Below are 18,169 nucleotides of genomic sequence, written 5' to 3' on the forward strand. Positions count from 1 at the left end.
GCACATGAACTGAGGTGACCCTGTTAAATACCCTCTTAGAGTGAACCTGCTGGGTCAAGATGCAGCCAAGAAGGCTGAGACCATGGGCAGATGTGGAATGATGACAGAGTGGTCCGCCACCCAGAGCTTTATGGTAAGCCACTGGGCTATACCCAGCCTCACAACGGGGGCACGTTTAGAAGCTCAAGGGTGCTCTAAAAACCCTTAGGGCTATATAGTATCTGGCCTGACATGGCACTGTCCCTGTCCTGGCTTTCCCCAAATATAAATGAAGAAGCAAGAGTAGATCAAGTGTTTGTGTCAGCTGTTGACTTCTTTGTTTGTTCCGTTGTTTTCAAATTAATCAGATTCTAAGTGTTTAGGGTTTGAGGCATATGGTCTCTGACAACTCTTCTTTGTTGTTTGAAGGCTGTCTCAGACAACATAAAAACGAATAATCATGGCAGTATGCCTATAAATTCAAGTTATTTATAAACACAAATCTCAAATACCATGAACTATTGCCCTATGATTCTTCATTGGTCATTGAAAAGTCTGATGCCCATTCTTAGTTTGCAGGCCAGGTAAAATGTAGTATTGTTCTTCTAGACCCCATGACAGTAAAAATAAGAGTGTTTCTAATATTCCCATCAAAATCAAAGGATTAAAAGGAAGTTACCCCATCAATCCTTATATGATCCTTCACAAGAAGAGGAAACTATTTTACAAATGCACTTTCAATAGTTTTAAAGCACTATATTAAAAATAAGATAGTAAGGCAAATATTTGTTCACAATGAATCAATGAATCACTCACAATACTCAAGTAGAAATATATTTGAATGTCCATCAAGATATGAATGGTTAAGCAAAATGCAGTATGCACAAACAGTGGTGTATTATACAGCTTTCAAAAAGGATGAAATTCTGATGCATACTATACCTTGAATAAACAGAGCATGCAAGAAAAAAAATACAGAATAAATTTGCTTATATGAGATAGTTAGAGTAGACAAATCCACAAAGACAGAAAGTAGGGTGGTGAAATCAGGGACTGGAGAAGCAGGTATGGAGGGTAAAACATTTTTATTGGAATGGAGTCTCACTTTGGGGAGATGGAAAGGTTCTGGAGATACGTGATGGTGATGGTTGATTAGGAGGTGGATGTGCTTAATTCCAGCAAGCCAATCTGATGTCTATGTCAGCACCACAGTGAAAACAAGAAACAAGAACAGCACAGTGGTTAACTTCACGTCACCTAAGACATAAGAAGAATTAAGAATTGTCAGCATGACCTACACCTTGAACAGTAGCCTGGACTCTGAACGCAAAGTGGCCATGGTGAATCTATGCTCTGAGCTCTTTGTTCTGAGCATTTTATGACCTTACTTTAGAGAACCCATCCACATGTTATGGTGGACAGATTCAGAGGGTCTTCTTTGTCACAGAACCCATGGGCACTATTGAGGGCTTGTGTCCTCAGAGCCTTTGTGCCAATCACCTGGACAATGCCTCCTAGACTTTTGGAAGCCACTTATATTACTATGTTGAACCCTACCTTTGAATACAAAGGTTTCAGGGTATTTCGGAATCCATTGTCCTCTAAAGGAGAGAGGGTTTGGGAGCTGAATCCTAGAGTTTAGCTATGAGCCTAGCATACACTGTTAGTTTATGGTAAGGTGGAGGCTGATGTCATGAGGTGACTGATAATGATGTGACCAGGGGGATCTGGGCCATCATTCTCTGTAGCATCACTAATGCAGCCTCTTAGCCCACAGACTCCTGGCTCAAATGTTTGTACGACACTGCTAAATAATAAATATGTACGTGTCTCATCTCCTGCACTTGACTGTGAGGTAAGGGCAGGAGCTAGGCCTCTTTAATATTTATACCTCAGAACTATCACCCTGGGCCGGGCTCTGCCTCAAGTAGGCACTCAGCAAATATTTGCTGAATGAATGCATACATGAATGTTAAATCCTCTGCCTGCAGACTTCCCCTTTGTTTCCAATTTTCTCCTCCATCTGATACACACAAGCGCCTTTTGTGTCCCTTCCACAGATATTACAAATGCCCTTGACAGTGTGTGTGTGTGTGTGTGTGTGTGTGTGTGTGTGTGTGTGTGTGTGTGTTAGGGCTCACTTTCCCTCATTGATGCTGAAACAGACTGGAGGCCAAAAATAGAAACCTCCTTGACAGCTTTTCAGAGGACTCACGTCTCCTGCTTCTAACGTGTGACTCTGACTCTTGGAGATACACTCGATTTTTACCTCATTTAAAGAAAAATCAGAGGGTTTCTCCACATGGTGGCTGACACTGGCTGCAATGACCCTCTGAAATTAGGGATTGGGGAATATAAGGATATGTCACTGGAACAATGTCACAGTGTGTTTTAAGAATGCTTAAAGTTTAAAGGCATATGAAAGAGGGAGCAGAAGTTCCTCTCTCTCTTTCTCTCTCTCCTTTTTTCCTTCCTTTTTTTCCTGTTGAGGTTTTTTTCTTTTACTGTCTATTGTAATGTTAAGTGTGGGCCCCCAAATCCTAGAGTCTGCAAGTAGACCCTGGGACCCTGCCCCCAACTTAATTCTGATTGGTGAATAAAGGTGCTGACAACCAATAGCTGGGGAGGAGGGACAGAGGTGGGGAGGAGGTCAGAGAGTGTTTGGGTCAGAGAGGGCACCGCAAGGAAGGGAAAAGCTGCCATGGTAGAAGAATGACCAGGAGGGAGAGAGAGAGCCACACTGGAGTAAGAGTAAAGGAAATGTGGCCATGTGAGCTGACCAATTGGAGCTAAGGGTGCCCAGATGGAACACAGTAAATAGTGAGTGATGGCTTGGGGTTATGACGGGAAGGCATTCTCTCAGTATGGAGGGTAGGCTGCTGCCCAGCTATTGTGTTGCCTAAGGCTATTTAAAAATAAAAGGCTGTGTGTGCTTTTATTTGGGAACATAAATGGTTAAAGACAGGAAGAAACCCTGCACTGGGATTTTTTTTAATTATTTTTTTTTTTTACTTCACTACCTTTTTCCTTGGCCTCTCTCTAGTGGTTGTTCGCTTTCTTTCTTGATATCTCTGGCTTGTGGCAGGGTTGGTGACCTGCATGAGCTTCAAGTCAGCACATATTATACATTTTTGAAGGGCAGGGCTGTATACGCACTGTGTTTTCCTCATGGCTCTGTGTGTGTGTGTGTGTGTGTGTGTGTGTGTGTGTGTGTGTGTAGTTATCTGTAATTCATATACATCGGCAGTAGACAGAGGGCTTGGCCTCTTTTTGGTGGTGATGTTACAGTATGCTTGGATGGCGGGATAGATTCAGAACCAATAAAAACAAGTGGACACCTAAGTGACGAGTGGATAAATAATGAAATGTAAGGATATACTTTTAATAACTGTCCCTACCTATAGCAAGGTGCAGGCTCTACCACATGGGTTTTATATACTTGTTTAAATTGTAACTACAACACACATATGTGCAGAGGCAGCAGAATGCCATGGTTACTGCAGGACTCTGGAATCAGACCATAAGGTCCTGGTCACAGGTGTGGTCTGGCCTTTTCTTCCTACAGAGACAGAACTCGCTTTCCCTGACATTGAGCCAATGTACTTAAGTCTGTCTCTGGTCATGTGTCTCTGAGCACGGATGCTTTCCTCTTAGCTTCTATCTCCTTCCTTACAATTGTCTTGTAAGAGATCTTACCTTACAGTTAAAGTGAAATGGCATGATTAGTAGCGTGAAAACAAAGCACATGAATTTAAGGATTTGGGGTTTATGATCCCAAGGCTCCATGAAGTTAAGTAACTTGCCAATACTCACTCAACAAATATGTATCAGATGGAGAAATCAAACTCAAGTGTGATCCCACAACCTCCAAATCTTAATCACTTTATCTTAAGAGTAGTCTGGAGAACAGTGCATTGTTACTGGGTTTGTGTATGAAGTGGAAGAGTCACAAAGATTGTGAGTGGGTTTGAGGAGTCAGCAGAATGCGTTGAAAAAGAAATATAGACTCTAATCTCTGACAGTTTTAATTGTCAACTTAATAGAATCGAGACTCTCCATGAGGGATCGTCTAACCCAGGTTGGTCTGTGGATGTGTTTCTGGGAGATTGTCTTGTTTACGTTAATGGTTGTGGAAAGACATAGCCTGAAAGTGGGTGACATCACTCCCTGGGTTTGGATCATGAATTGTATAAAAAGGAAGACATGATCGAAGCATGAATAGACATGCATTAATCTACTGGTCTCTACTCTTGGCTGTGGATATGACTAACTGATGCATGTTCTCGTTGCCCAGGCTTCCCCATAATGACTTCTATAAACCTCCACTTACAAACCACAGTAAACCTTTCCTTTTCATGCTGCTATTGCCAGGGTGTTCTCAGACCAATGGGAATTGAAACTAAGATGGTTCCTGCACAAAGATCTAGATGAGCCAGATCTTCCCATCCACTGTACAAGCCACCACCTCTCAGTGTCCCTTTCTTCCTACCTTCGTGTCTCAACTTTCCTTCTAGGCTAAAATGCCCATCACTAAGGATGCTCTGAAGGCCCAGAACAGTTCCCTGTCTCTTCTAGGCCCTCTTAAGTTGTTTTATTTCAGGTCTTGTTTACCAAGGACAAGAAACTTTAAGAAAGAGAATCTGGTCCTTGGTGTTTACCTCTTCAAGTGTTTCCCTGTAGTTGGGATTGACATCTGTAAGGAAAGTGTGTCAGCTCTGCTCCTCTTAGGAGAAGCAGAGTGTCTTCAAAATTCAGGAGGTGGAGAAAGCTGCATGCACAAGGTTTACTTTGTGCTGGTGCCTTTCTATGACCCTGGCACTGTTTATATCTCAGAGCATGGCAGAAATCTGGAAAATAAAAAATGTTTTGTATACCTACTGGAGACCAGAGTTAGCTTTTGATTATATTTTACATTTTCTGATTTTAGTCTTAGTCATCCTTTCTTTCTCTATTCTTGGGATCTGGAGTCTTAACAGCTAGCTGTCTCCAGAGAGGATAAATGGTAAGGTAGAGACATGGAAAAGGGGAGGGGAGGAAAGAAGGTATAGTAAGGTAGAAGGGAGGTAAGAGTAGGAAAGGATTCATAGTAGGACCTAAGGAAGGTGGGAGTAGGAAAGGAAGCATAGTAGGACCCAAGGAAGGTGGGGGTAGGAAAGGAAGCATAGTAGGACCCAAGGAAGGTGGGGGGTAGGAAAGGAAGCATAGTAGGACCCAAGGAAGGTAGGAATGTTGTGTCAGAGGTGTTGTGTAGCCACTTAGGGCAATGGGAACATCGAGTAACCAGATCTTACAGAGTGAACTCAAGGGCCCTCGACACTAGTGAGAGTCTGTTCTGTCTCATTGGTCTATGGGTCTGTTCTTATACTAACACCATAATGTTTGGATTGCTGTTACCTGCCGAATATTTTGAAGTCAGGTGCTATGGGGCCTCCATATCTGTACTTTTGCTCTCATTGCTCTGACTATTCAGCTTTACTGCATTTGTAGACATTTTAAAGACGCCAGTGCCATTCAGTTGTGAAAGGACAGCCTCTTAATAAAGGATGCTGGGGAAACTGCATGTTTGTATAAAAGAAACAACCCAGGTTTCTTACCATAAACAAGATTAAACTCAGAATGGACTAAATTCTTAAATGTAAACCCGAGATTATAGAATGATTAGAGAAGATGTCAGGGAAAAGGACCTTTAGCTAGAACAACAAGAGCACCAACAAGAAACAGGCAGAATGACTTCAGAACAAAAATAATCTGGACAATAAAGGAAACAGTCACAAAAATGAATGGAAAATTTATAAAATGGAAGAAATATTTGACACAAAGGTAGAATAGTTTTCAGAATCTACCAAAAAAAACCCATCAAAAACTGCATGGAAAAATAATCTCAAATGATGAAATTTTAAAATGAGCTACAGAAATAACTAAATATTTCTTCAAATAAGATACACAGATGACCAAAAGATATATAAAATGGGGTGGGGTGGAGCATGTAGCTCATTGAGTAAGAGCACTTGCTTTATAAACATAAGTTTATAAAGACTTTAAATCCCCAGCACATCCATAAAAATCCAGTTGTGGCTGTTCATACCCGTAACTCTAGCATTGAAGGCCTGAGACGGACAGATCAAAAGGCATTGCTGTTCAGCTAGTTTGACCTAAAAACCTTTCAGTTCCGTCAGAGACCCTGTCTCTGTGCAATGAGCCAGGAAGCACTAGACAAGGATTCCAGATGCCTTGCTCTGGCCTCTGCATATGTAGGCGTGGGCAAAGAAACCTTCACACTCATATGCACATTCTATACACAGATCACACACACACACTCACACACTCACACACACTCACACACACTCACACACACATACACACACACTCACACACACTCACACACACACTCACACACACACACTCACACACACACAGAGAGAGATTAATTGTGTTATCCATTAGAGAAATACAAATAAAAAAAACCACAATATGATATTATCTCACACCAAAAGAAAAAAAATAAACACCAGTAAGAATGTAGAGAAGAGGAAATTTTAAATACTGTATATGATTGTAAGTTTGTACACTCAAAGTCCCTCAAACATGGAAAGGGGAACAACCACATGCCCCATCAGTCCTACTTCTGGATACTCACATATTCAAAGGGCAAGCTTGAAGAGGCACCTACACGCCATATTTACTGATGAATGGATGAGGAAAATGTAGTATCTGTATTATAGGATATCATGTTCAGTGAGATAAGCTAAGAATGGAAAGACAAATACAGCATGACCTTACTCATGCATAAAATCCAGAAACATGAATCTCAAAGAAGTAGAAAGCAGTTATTACCACAGACTGGGAGAACAGTGAGAGGAGGAGGTGAAAGTTTGGTCAATGGGCACAGTGTTGTGTCTAGGTAAGAAGTATTGATGGTCTGTTGGGTGACAGAGTGAGCATAGGGCAACCATAACACATTATGTTCCAAATACCTACACTTGAATATTTTTATGACAAAGAAAGGACAAATATTTAAGGTGGTGGGTATGCTAACTGCCTTGATTTGATCACTATACAATGTGTAGACATGCAGAAGTATCACGCTACCTTCCATACATTGTTATGTGTCAATAAAACAAAACAAAAACACAATGAAAAACCTGAAAGACTCGGCTGCCATATACCAGAGCATGCAGCCTTCTGCCTGTGTGTGGAATGTCTGGAGGAGGACCAACCACACTCTTAGAATTGCAAATCTTTGATGCAGCTTTTTTTGCACTTCTCTTCCTCCAACAGGTCACGATCAGCCATCATCTAGATTCTATCAACAAAAGCCAGAGCAAGAGAACAATGCTTTGGCCTACTTTTTCCCTAGTTGATTTGGTCAGGCCTCCTGCACAGGCACAGATCTAAAGGAGGTGAAAATGTAATTTTATGCATTAGCCTTTTCTTTTTTTTCCCAATGTGATCTTAGAGCTCTGGAAGACTTTTCACCCTCAAAAAATGTCCTCGAGTACACTTGAGAATCTGGTCGTGGATTCGTTCAACTTCCAGTTCAGCACATCTTTTTTCAGGACCTTCTCATCTCTTACCTGAACCATCACAGCAAACCTGGTCCGGGCCTCTGTGTCTTCCAGCCTTCAACTGATGGTGATGTTGTGCAGTTTCCATTATCATCAGCTTTTAGAACCTTCACTTTCTATTGTTCTTCCGAGTAAACTGTGTTGTAAGCTCCCAGTATGTAAATTACTCTACAGAGCAGGGCTAGACACAGGGAGAACCATGCTTACCCAACCTGCCTCCACACATCTTCTATAGTAGTGGTCTTAACCAGTTCCTATCCTTTCTGAGTCATTTGCAGGACTGTTAAAAACCCATTCTCTATATTCTTCATCAGCACTGCCTTCATGAATGAGTAAGCTGTTTCCACCCACTCTCCATCCCGACATTTGCATGCCTGCCTCTTTTCTCTGCTCCTAGTTCTTCTCTCCTTCCATGAGGGGATCTCTTACCCATCAGTGAGGGAGTGCCTCAGAAGCCATCTTCTCTTTACCGCCTGTAATAAGCCAGAGAGACCAGTTACCCTCTGTCTCAGTGATGCTGTCTACTATGTTGTTTTGTCTTCTTCTGCAGCTTGTCAATCCTCACTTGTCCATGAGAGTGGCTGTCCATTACTGCTTCTTTCCTTCACATCAGTCCTGTATGCTAGCACGGTGCTTGTCATAGAATATGTAGATGACCACTCAGCAAGTAGGGAGAATGGTGCATGGAGACCAAGCCGGAATCCATATAGTCTAGCAAGCTTGATGAAGATAAGTGAACACATTTTCAGTTATTATGAGCCAAATCATGACGTAACTTTATCTTTTAAAATGTATCAATCAGTCAAATTAACTTTGCGGGGGGGGGCTACATTTTCTTTTTCTTTCATTTTTTTTAAAAGGCTTAATTTACTTTATTTTTTCTGCTATAAAAACCCTATGTTGTAGCTACAGCTGGCGCCTGGGTCCTCTGAACAGAGACTTGGGTGTGGATTTTCTCAAGATTGTCAGTGAATTCCTCATAGGAAGATTTGGTAAACAATCTCTTTCCCGAGATTGGGGGCTGAGTGGCTTGTAGGTCTTAGAGATGTCATCAAAAGTAGCCTTGGGTAAATTGCCCAGGGTGACAGTGCAGCTTCTGGCTGGTGTGCATCATCTTCCTAGTCACAAGAGCAGAGTCTTGGGAACAGGAATGAGATGTTCTAGCACAGAGCCACATCAGCTGTTACCTTGCATGGAAAAGTAGGCTTTCTGATAACGTTTCCCCCCACCCCCGGAGTTTCTTGGAAGACAGGATGATAGAAAACTTGACCAAGATGATGACCCCTCAGATGGCAATGGCTACCTTCTTGGAGCACTTAACACCAAGACCAACATGAGCATTGTCATGTCCCCAAAAGTGTCAAAAGCACTGAGCCTGGTCCACTGGCCAGCCTGAATCTGCTTCTATACTGGTATGATCTTTAGAACCTTATCATTTAGAGATGCTTCCAGGAAAAAGTCGATATTCTCAGATTCCTTAACAGGCAGAGACTTGATCAAACATCCTAGCTTGGTGACAGGGTTCTATTCTTTGTCTTTAACTTTAAGTCCATATGACCCACAGCATTGGCCATGGTCATGGCTTTGATCATGACCTATCAGATGCTTATTGCAAACTACAGTATCTTCCCAAGCCCAGGCCCTGGGAAGGCCTTTGGGTCTTCTGACTGTCCCAGTATCACCCCAGTATTTGGTGTTTACCAGAAGAAACTTGGCCACATTTTCCATCAATATGCCCAGTGTGTCAAGTGAGATAGATCCCAATGGTTCCTTGACTTCCTAGGAATTGAATCCTCCTCTCTCTAAATACCCATTTGCACAGTTCTTTCTCCCTGGGGCCCTTGCTGGCTTCTTAGCCCATGATTCTCTCATTGTATTGAATTCTTCTAAGGAAGGTCACTTCTGCTGAATAACCTACTTCTGAACTCCCTGGACTCAGCCCATGTTGTGGGTTGAAGTGTGGTGGCTTGTGAAAACAGGAGCTTGGTCCAGAGGCTGGTGTGCTCTGTCTGTTCAGCTAAGCGATGAAGAGCTCAAATTTCTAAGGGCTTATTGTTAAAATTCACTATCGAAATTTAAAAACTAAGAAAGTAGTCTTGCTGAAGCAGATAGAGTTTGTTCCTGTGAACCATGTGCTTCTTCTTAGGAACTGTGTTAGGAAGAGAAGAACTATAACTCATAAATACGATAATGCCCTCACAGGAAATGCTTGTTTGGATCTGAGGGGAGAAGGGCTAACAGGCCCAAGCTCTGCAAACATGGTGCTGACATGGTCCTATCCCTCTACCTTGCTAAACCATTATATTACATTCCTAGCTAGTTCCCAAAGTCCATTCATTCCCTCATTTGGCCACTGACTCGTTCCTGACACTGATCACCAAACTCCAACTATCAAAGCACCAAGGTCCGGCAGTTAAAATTCTTTGACTACATCTACTCATAGGTTCAATCAGGACTTACCAGCTCATCTTAGCATAGATTTCCATCTTTCCCCTTAAAAACTGCCTCTGCAAACACCTGCTGTTGTCTTTGCCAGATCCAGAAACTTCCTCACCCTACCACTTACCATTCTGGGGTAATAAATCTCCTTTGCGCTGAGAACTTGGTGTCTAGGTGTGTTTTGTGCCAACTCTGAGGCCTCTTACAAGGGATTTGGGGTTTATTTTTCTTTGTTTATAAGAAAGGGTTTCGTGTAGCCCAGGTTGGCCCCAAATTTGCCAAGGCTGACCTTAAACCCTAGATATACTTGCCTCCATGTGCAACTTCTGGGATCATAAGTATATACTGCCACCCTGGCTATCCAATGAAAAATTATTTAGCATCTTCCACACATCATGAATGCAACCATATTCAATTAATGGTAAACTATATCTGTGTTAGCAGAACGCAGTAATCATTATAGATCAGAAAAAGGCAGCTAGTGTGATGAGCTTGGTGGTTTGTGATGTTTGTGATTTATCTGACAGGGGGAGGGAGTGGCAGGGAGAAGTCCTGGGAGCTAAAGAAGAGTTGGAAAATGGAAATACTGATTGCAACAGTGTCCCCACTGGCTAGAATGCAAGGCAAGAAGTTTCCCCTGGCAGTGGAGGAGGGGTTTCAAGTGAATAACACCACATCATCTTGCATCTACTTTAAGTCATTTATTACCCCACAAGGAGCTAGTCCTTCTTTGTTATTCCCAAAATTTCAGGAAGATCTGGTATGCACATTGGCCCTTTGTCAGTAGTGAATTTTGAAGAGATGAGAAAAAATAATTCTTTTTCTGAAAAAAAAAACTGAGGAGAAAAATGGTCATGTGTAGCATGAGAGGAGGAAGCTAGCTATAGGTGATGAGAGAAAGCACCGCCAAGAGATCAGAAGGAGGTAGGGCCTGGCAAAATGCAGTGAGGCTCCTGAGGTTCTTGGTAGACCTCTTGGAGGGATGCTTGAGTTGACATGCTTGTCCCAGTTTGTGAGGTCATGGTTCAGGACTGAGCCATTTTAATACAAAGTGACCAGGGGAAGCTAAGGGATGAAAACTCAGTCTTCAAAAGGCAGGTGACACAGTAGTGTGTGTGTGTGTGTGTGTGTGTGTGTGTGTGTGTGTGTGTGTGCAGAAGCACACATTCTGGGAACTGAATTCAGAACCCCTGGAGGAACAACAAATGCTCTAACATCTGAGCCATTTCCCCAGCCCTGACGTTATATACTCTTGACATCATTATTAATTTCCATTTCAGAGCTTAGTGTCTTGCGGGAGACTCAATAAAGTTTTTAAGATTAAACTCTTTAAATTTTTATTGGGTTTGTGCAATGCTGGTGAGCCCTCAGCTCTGTGTGTGTACAGTATGGCTACAGACAAAACGTTTACATGTACCAAATGAGCCCCCTTTTCAGAGGGAAAAGAGCTCCCAAAGAAGCTCACCTGCTTCTCTTGACAGAGATAGTTAATTCACACACACAGATGCTTGGCTAAGTCCCTAATTTTTCAAATGGAATTTAAGTAGGCTAATTAAAATAACATGGAAATAATTTTTAGTGTGGGCCTTTATAAGCCTTTCGGTTCTCAATTAGAGTCTTGTTTCTAATAATAATAAAAGGCAACAATGCACCCAGTAATTAGTAAATTAAAACCATCAAAGTAAACCTCAAGGCCTGATAAGAGCTCCAATTTTTTAAAGTGTTCTCATGTCAAGAGGTTATTTAAAGTACAGGTTTTATAGATGCTTTCCTTTTAAGTCAAATTCTCTTAGGTAATCAGATACTGAGCAGCGTTGCCTTTAATTTATCTGGCCAAGCCTCCCGCCATCTGTTTTCCCATAATGCTCTCATTCTCTCCTCCAGATGTTTGGCACAGGATCTCAACTTGATGACTATTTCTTCTTGTTCTCCTTCACCTCACAAGAACCTTCCAAGCCACAATTCTTTGGAAATCGACACAAGGAGCTTTACTTCAAATTACCATCTTTCGCTTAACAAGATCCATCTCTAAGGTCAGTGATAGTTTTTGTTTTTTTGCTTTTTTTTTTTGAAAATCGTTTTCCATGTAGAATTCCCTGGATGTGCATATTTTGAAAAAGACACTAGAGAATAAGACACCTAAACAGTGTGGGTCATGTTCACATGAGGCAGGCAAATTCAGCAACTGAGTTAGATATCACCATTTTACTTTGAATTCTTTCTAAAGTTTTGATTTATGGAGAAATAGAGGTTTTCTATCAGTCTTGCTACAGCTTCAACTTTGATCAATTCCTCTACTCAGTAGAGGGTCAAACACCTGAAGGGAAAGAAGAGGGGTCTTCAGAACATGTGTCAGGAGAAGATCATTTGTGCGAGCCCACTGAAAAGACAAATGACCCACCTCCCGCCTCCCATCTCCTGTGCTCTTGCTGCGTCAGTGATCTCTGCTGGTTGGTGGATCAGAGACAATCCAAGCTCTAACTAATCTGCCCTGTCACAGAGCGAGCCATGTGCAAACAAAGGTTTTAGTGCCTGGAAGGTAAAACGACTTTTAAGGAAAAATCTCCTGGCAAAGAAAAACTTTTCTGATTAAAATGTAGAGCGAGCCAGGAAATGTCTTCCCGAAGCCACCTGCAGACATTCCGTTCGATACCTGTATTCAAAGCCGAGCTGGAACTAAAGCTAGGTGACCAGGAAGAGAGAATATATAGATTATCACAAGGCTTATGGAGACCTGTAAGATCTTTTCAAGGTGCAAAGTGATCTGGAAAATGCTGTTCAGGGATAGCCTGGGCTAAGAATGAGATCATATCTCAACAATGAAACAACAACAACAACAACAACAGCAGCAGCAGCAGCAACAACAACAAAACACCTTCAAACACAAACAGGAAAGGAAAGAGGATGGAAGGAAGGAAAGAAGAAAGGGAGGGAGGGGGAAAAGGAAGGAGACATTTTTCTGTAGTCTTCATTTTGACCTCTTCTCTCTTTACTCTTCCTTTCTTGCTGCCAACAACTGGCAAAGTTTTGGTTGGCGCATGCTGCACAAAGCAGAGTGTTAGCCTACAGGCTCTCAGAGCCCAATGCATCTATCTCTCCTAGCAGAAGTTTTCTGAAGAGAGCATGGCATCTGTTTAGGAGACACATGTCAAGGTGTTGAGGGACAAGTGCAAGATCCACCCATCAGTCCGGATGGAAGGACTCTGCAAGAGACAAGGAAGCAGCTCCTTCCCGGAACCAGAAGAGAGTAGAAAAACAAAGGAACAATGGATGCAGAGGCCCACAGGAAATGAGAGGATGGAAGTAAGAAAGCCTAAAGGGGTGCTCTTAGGACTAAGGGTGTGGTGTTTCAGTTCTCGGTGCAGTATGGCGTATAACTCATAAATGGATAACATGAATATGGACTAACTTTGAACTTATCACTCTGGCAGTCCCACTGTGCAATCTTGCCCTGATAGACTACATTCTGGCTGCATTTTCCTAGCCTTCTTATAGATGAGCTGAACTGCACTGCTCACCCCTCCATGAACTGATTGTTAAGCCAGTTGCTGCTGAGTGATCTCTGAGAAACAGCTTTGCACTTTTGAATGGTGGCTGTTTATCTATACATTGAGAATAATTTCCCAGCGTTAAGAATTAAATGTGATAACACCCCCCATGACCTCTATCTTACATCATTGCTTGTCATGAGTCACCCCAAACTCCTGATTTCCCAGTTTTTGCTTATAAAGTAAGGAAGCCCCATTGGTGTTCTTGCCTTCTCCCTGACAAGTTCAAAGTCTGTTTACTTTAAGCTCATATCATCCATTATCACAGACTACTCGGTGTCGTAATATGAAGGGACTCTTTCTTCTCTTCCACTGATTTATAAACATCAGCAGAACATTGAGTCTTCTGTTTACCATAGTGCCTACCAGTTGGCAGGATGCACACCGTACATTCTTTAGATAAAATCCCCAATGTTGTTTACCAGAAGCCCTACACAATGTTTTCAATTATGAACCTTTAAATTTAAAGCAATTCCATTAAAATATCAAAAATAAGGCAGACTTTCCCCCCTCCAAAAATAATAATCAGTTTTCAAAGACCATGTTTTAAATACCAAGTCACAGTTCCTTGGAGATTATCACTGCCTGGGTCATAACACGTACAGTGTTTTGACATAAATCAAGTCGATAATGTGAAATTGAATAGAACTTATTTTGGGCCTCAGACTAATGAAGGAAGGAAACTAGAATCACTTGGAAAGGAGCTGCCAAACATTGGACAGCCTGCTAATGTAAAAAGATGGAATGCTTCTCTTCTCCATCCCTAAGTCATTGGGATGGCAGGTGTGCCTGGTTTATGTTGTTGCTCCTGTTTTTGATTGAAGAGTAAACTCTGCCTGTAGCCAGTTAATCATCTGCGTTTTTCGGAGAACTTAATTGAGAGGTTATTGCTGGCTCTGCTTCCTTCTTCCTCTGTGTCTCCTCTGAGTATCAGCAATCACGGTGATGTACGGCTTTGCTGGCAACTCACAGGGCACATCCAGAAGCACAGATCATGGTTGTTAGACCTGCCAGATGTTCCTGGTCCCTTGCCGTAATTAAGTTCCAACTTAGCTGGATTGGAAAGATCAGGAAACCACAGTTCTAATTAAGAATATTCATGAGTTTGCACCTTGGAAAGCGGGCAATCACATGATGTGCCAGAGTGGACGAGGTCCTTTGAGAAGGGAATAAAAGTAATAATAGTATTGCAATTTTAAATAGATAGCAGGAACAGACTGTGGGGTATTCTGCAGTGAAATGGAAGTATGTGAGATCGAACAAACTATTTGAACTCAGTCAAACCTGTCTTAATAAACTTGAAAGGGCTATGCCAGGGACTTCTAATACTGGCTGCACGTTATTATCTAAAAAACTTTAAAAAGGGGAAATCACTCAAACCTGGCCCCTCTCCCTCCTACCTCAGGGACCAAGAAAAAGACACAGCATCCTCATTACCACCTCTACAAGGAGTCACCTCTAGGCAGTTGCTATGGCAACCATGAATGTGTTCTTAGACATCCAAACTGAGAACTCAAAGCATGTTCAGTTGGACTATGAACAGTGCTGTGTTGTGACATGCTCAGAGTCAAGTACCTACCCTCTACCATCCTTTGACTGCCATTGGTTATCAGAGGTTCCTAACACCATCTCCAGAAGGAACAAAGGATACCTCCCTGGAGAGATTGCAGGCAGAGAGTTGAATCCTTTTCTCCTGGGTCTCTTGCAACAGCTGGAGTTAGAACCCTCAAAATACAGCAGAACATGGGATTACAAGTGAAGAGAGTATGAATTTATTTCTGCATTATTTTATGACACTTGAGAAAATCACCAGTTCTTTTTGCTAATAATTTTCCAATACAAGAAAGTTTCTCAGAGATTGCCTTAGCTAGTTGGAATAGTTTTTGAAGTCAACAGTTTCACATTGTATTCGACATCCAGTTAAGGGGCTCCCATAAGCCATTTACCTTCTTCCAGATACTTGATTTTCCTTGAGAACCCAGTCTTCCCTCACAGTCTCTGTCCTGACTGTATGCACTTCATGTTTCACGGGAGAACATCATTCATGTTCACCTCATCATGAGGTGAACGTTTGGGAGATTCGACTGAAACCCAAACCGCTAATGGAACACAGTTCTGGAGCCTTAGTTTTAAACCACGGTGAAATACAAACTCTTCATTATTGTCGCTGTGCTTGAAGTTCTCAGGATGTAAAACCCCAGAGATGCAAGGACAAGCCTTGTGTCACAGAGGGAGAGCACACTCGTTGGAGAGCAAAGATGTCCTGGGCACCTCTTTTCAGCTCTGCCTGGTGTTGGCATACTGTGTGCAGCTATAGAAATCAATAAAGTCTCTCTTAAAAGTCAGGTCAGTTTGAGCCAGATTCTCTCCTCTTGTGAATCAAAGGGTTCGAATGAATATGATCCCCTCATTTTGAAAACTTAAGAAACCAATGTCTAGCATGAGGACTTGTCTAGAACTAGGTTGTCAGACAGGGATGAGAACCACTTCCACAGCCTTTCAAATCAAACACTTTCACGGCACACTAAAGTCTTGAATTAAAAAGCTACAAGTCCTAATATCTCTGAAATCCCCCTTTAGCCAACAATTTCATCATTCTAGTGATGCCAATCTTCTTATAGCCTTGCTAGGTTTATTCTCTTGTAGCCTTTCTTTATCTTGTGTACCTGCTAAGCAAACTAATGAGAGTCTATTAACCAATGATCTACTTCAATCACTGTCTTGACACAATCTAGACAAAATAAACAACAGGATGTTCTGTAAGTTTTTCTGCAGGTTTAGTTTCCAAGCTTATTTCCCAAGAGTTTTCCTTTTTTATTGAATTGTGGTATGACTGTTTCAATTTCCAACCAGAGCAGAAGAGATGAAGATCTTAAACGAAAAGAGTGCAAAGCCAGAAGAGCTTGGTGTTTGCTAAAATTGGACTCTCTAAACCATCCTTCTCAATCTGTGGCTACTATACATTTTGCTAAACCTACTGATGTACCTCAGAAGTTTTATTCTCCGTGAATAGTATATTCCTATCACATACCTGCCTCCTCTATCCTTGGACCATGAGGCCCAATCTCCCAGGAACCTTGTTTTAATAAACCCAGAGTCTTATGATCACTCAACCACATGCATGCATATGAAGTGGTGGCTAGAAAACATGTTTATTAACAGCCAAGTGCATTGAATCAAACATGCCTCCTTTGACTATAGCCATGGCCCAGTACCAAGTTAATTTATTTATTTTTATCAGCATATATGTTAAGAGTTTCCAGTATATTCAAACCATTTCTAATTTTTGAAATTAGATATGAACCATGTTTGATCAGGATAAATCCCATGGGATTCGGGGGCCTGAAGTGCCATTGCTAATTGTCATATTTTCATGTTCATGTCTTCAACAATGTAGACGTGACATTGTGGACTGGCACTCAGAGGCAGTGTGAACTTGAAAATCTGAATTCTGAGATCTCAGATCTTCTTCGCTGCCCTCCCCACTCATCGCACATCATCTGGGACAGAGAACGTGCGAAGCTTTAGTTGTCTCTACCTCCAAGAACTGCAATCAGTGAGAGAGAAAAGAAGAAGGAACATCCTTGAGTTTTGTGTTATGATACTTGGACATTTGCAAAGTTCTCTGTTCTTCTAAATAGAGGAATAAGGGTTGTCTTCTTTTTCTTTAACTGAGGAGGAATGTTAAATATGTTGATATGTAGCTATTAACTTTAGGAATTCTGGAGAGTGTAGAAGAAATAAGGTTGGTGTTGGGCTGCAGAGATGGTTCAATGGCTGAAAGGACCTGGGTTTAATTCCCAGCTCCCACAAGACAGCCCACAACCATATGCTAATTCCAGTTCCAAAGAATTTGAAACCTACTTCTGGCCTCCACTTATACCAAAAATGCAAATTGTATACAAACTTACATGCAACAAAACACCCTTCCACATGGAAATAAAATCTAAAAAGAAAAGTTGCTGTCAATTTTGACATATTAGAAAATTAAAAAGAAACCACAAATGTATCCAGCTATTTTTATTGGCAATTTCCATTTTACTTTTTCATTGAAAAGAATATTTTCTAATTTATATACAGATGTATAAGTGTATAAGGACATAACTCTTACATATGATAACTCATTTATTCACCACAATGTTCCTAATAAAATAAATATTAGTATGTTCATTTTATAAATGGAGACTGGCTTGAGGATGCTGAATAGCCTTTGTGGATAGTGAGCCAATGAAATGAACTGGAAAGTCAAGTTTACCGTTCCCTAGTTTCTGTTCTAACCACATGGCTTTCTGAAACACGGTCTTGACAACGTAACGATACCTTATGTGTAAGCTGTCAGCATCTGTGCAGTGCACTGTGCACCTGCCATTTCTGGTTATGCTCATCACCCTGGGAAGCACACAGTGTTATCTGCACTTACAGATCAGGAAACAAACCTAAGTACAATCCCCGAGGTCATAGAACTCATAGCTGGCAGAGTGACACCACTAAATCCCATTCAGCATTCAGCTCACATCAGTGAAGCATTGCCTCTGTGCTGGGCAGCCAGGAGGCAGAACTGAGCCTGAGTGACAAGGAAAATACTCCTCTCCAACACTTTCAATGTTAGTGATGTCTCTTTGGATAGAGGTATCGACA

At 41.7% G+C, this 18,169-nt stretch overlaps 1 long non-coding RNA gene across 2 annotated transcripts; it reads left to right on the forward strand.

Annotated features, from left to right (window-relative positions):
- The first annotated feature begins 2,668 nt into the window (after positions 1-2,668).
- LOC134480376 (uncharacterized) lies at positions 2,669-17,540 on the forward strand. Of its 2 annotated transcripts, XR_010054799.1 has the most exons (3): positions 2,669-2,799; positions 11,868-12,016; positions 16,929-17,540. It is a non-coding gene; the product is annotated as an uncharacterized LOC134480376 (long non-coding RNA). The 2 variants fall into 2 exon arrangements; XR_010054798.1 differs by having other exon boundaries at positions 11,868-17,540.
- The last annotated feature ends 629 nt before the right edge of the window (positions 17,541-18,169 follow it).

Source organism: Rattus norvegicus, chromosome 9, assembly GCF_036323735.1.
Source record: "Rattus norvegicus strain BN/NHsdMcwi chromosome 9, GRCr8, whole genome shotgun sequence".
In the NCBI taxonomy this organism is placed as follows: domain Eukaryota; kingdom Metazoa; phylum Chordata; class Mammalia; order Rodentia; family Muridae; genus Rattus; species Rattus norvegicus.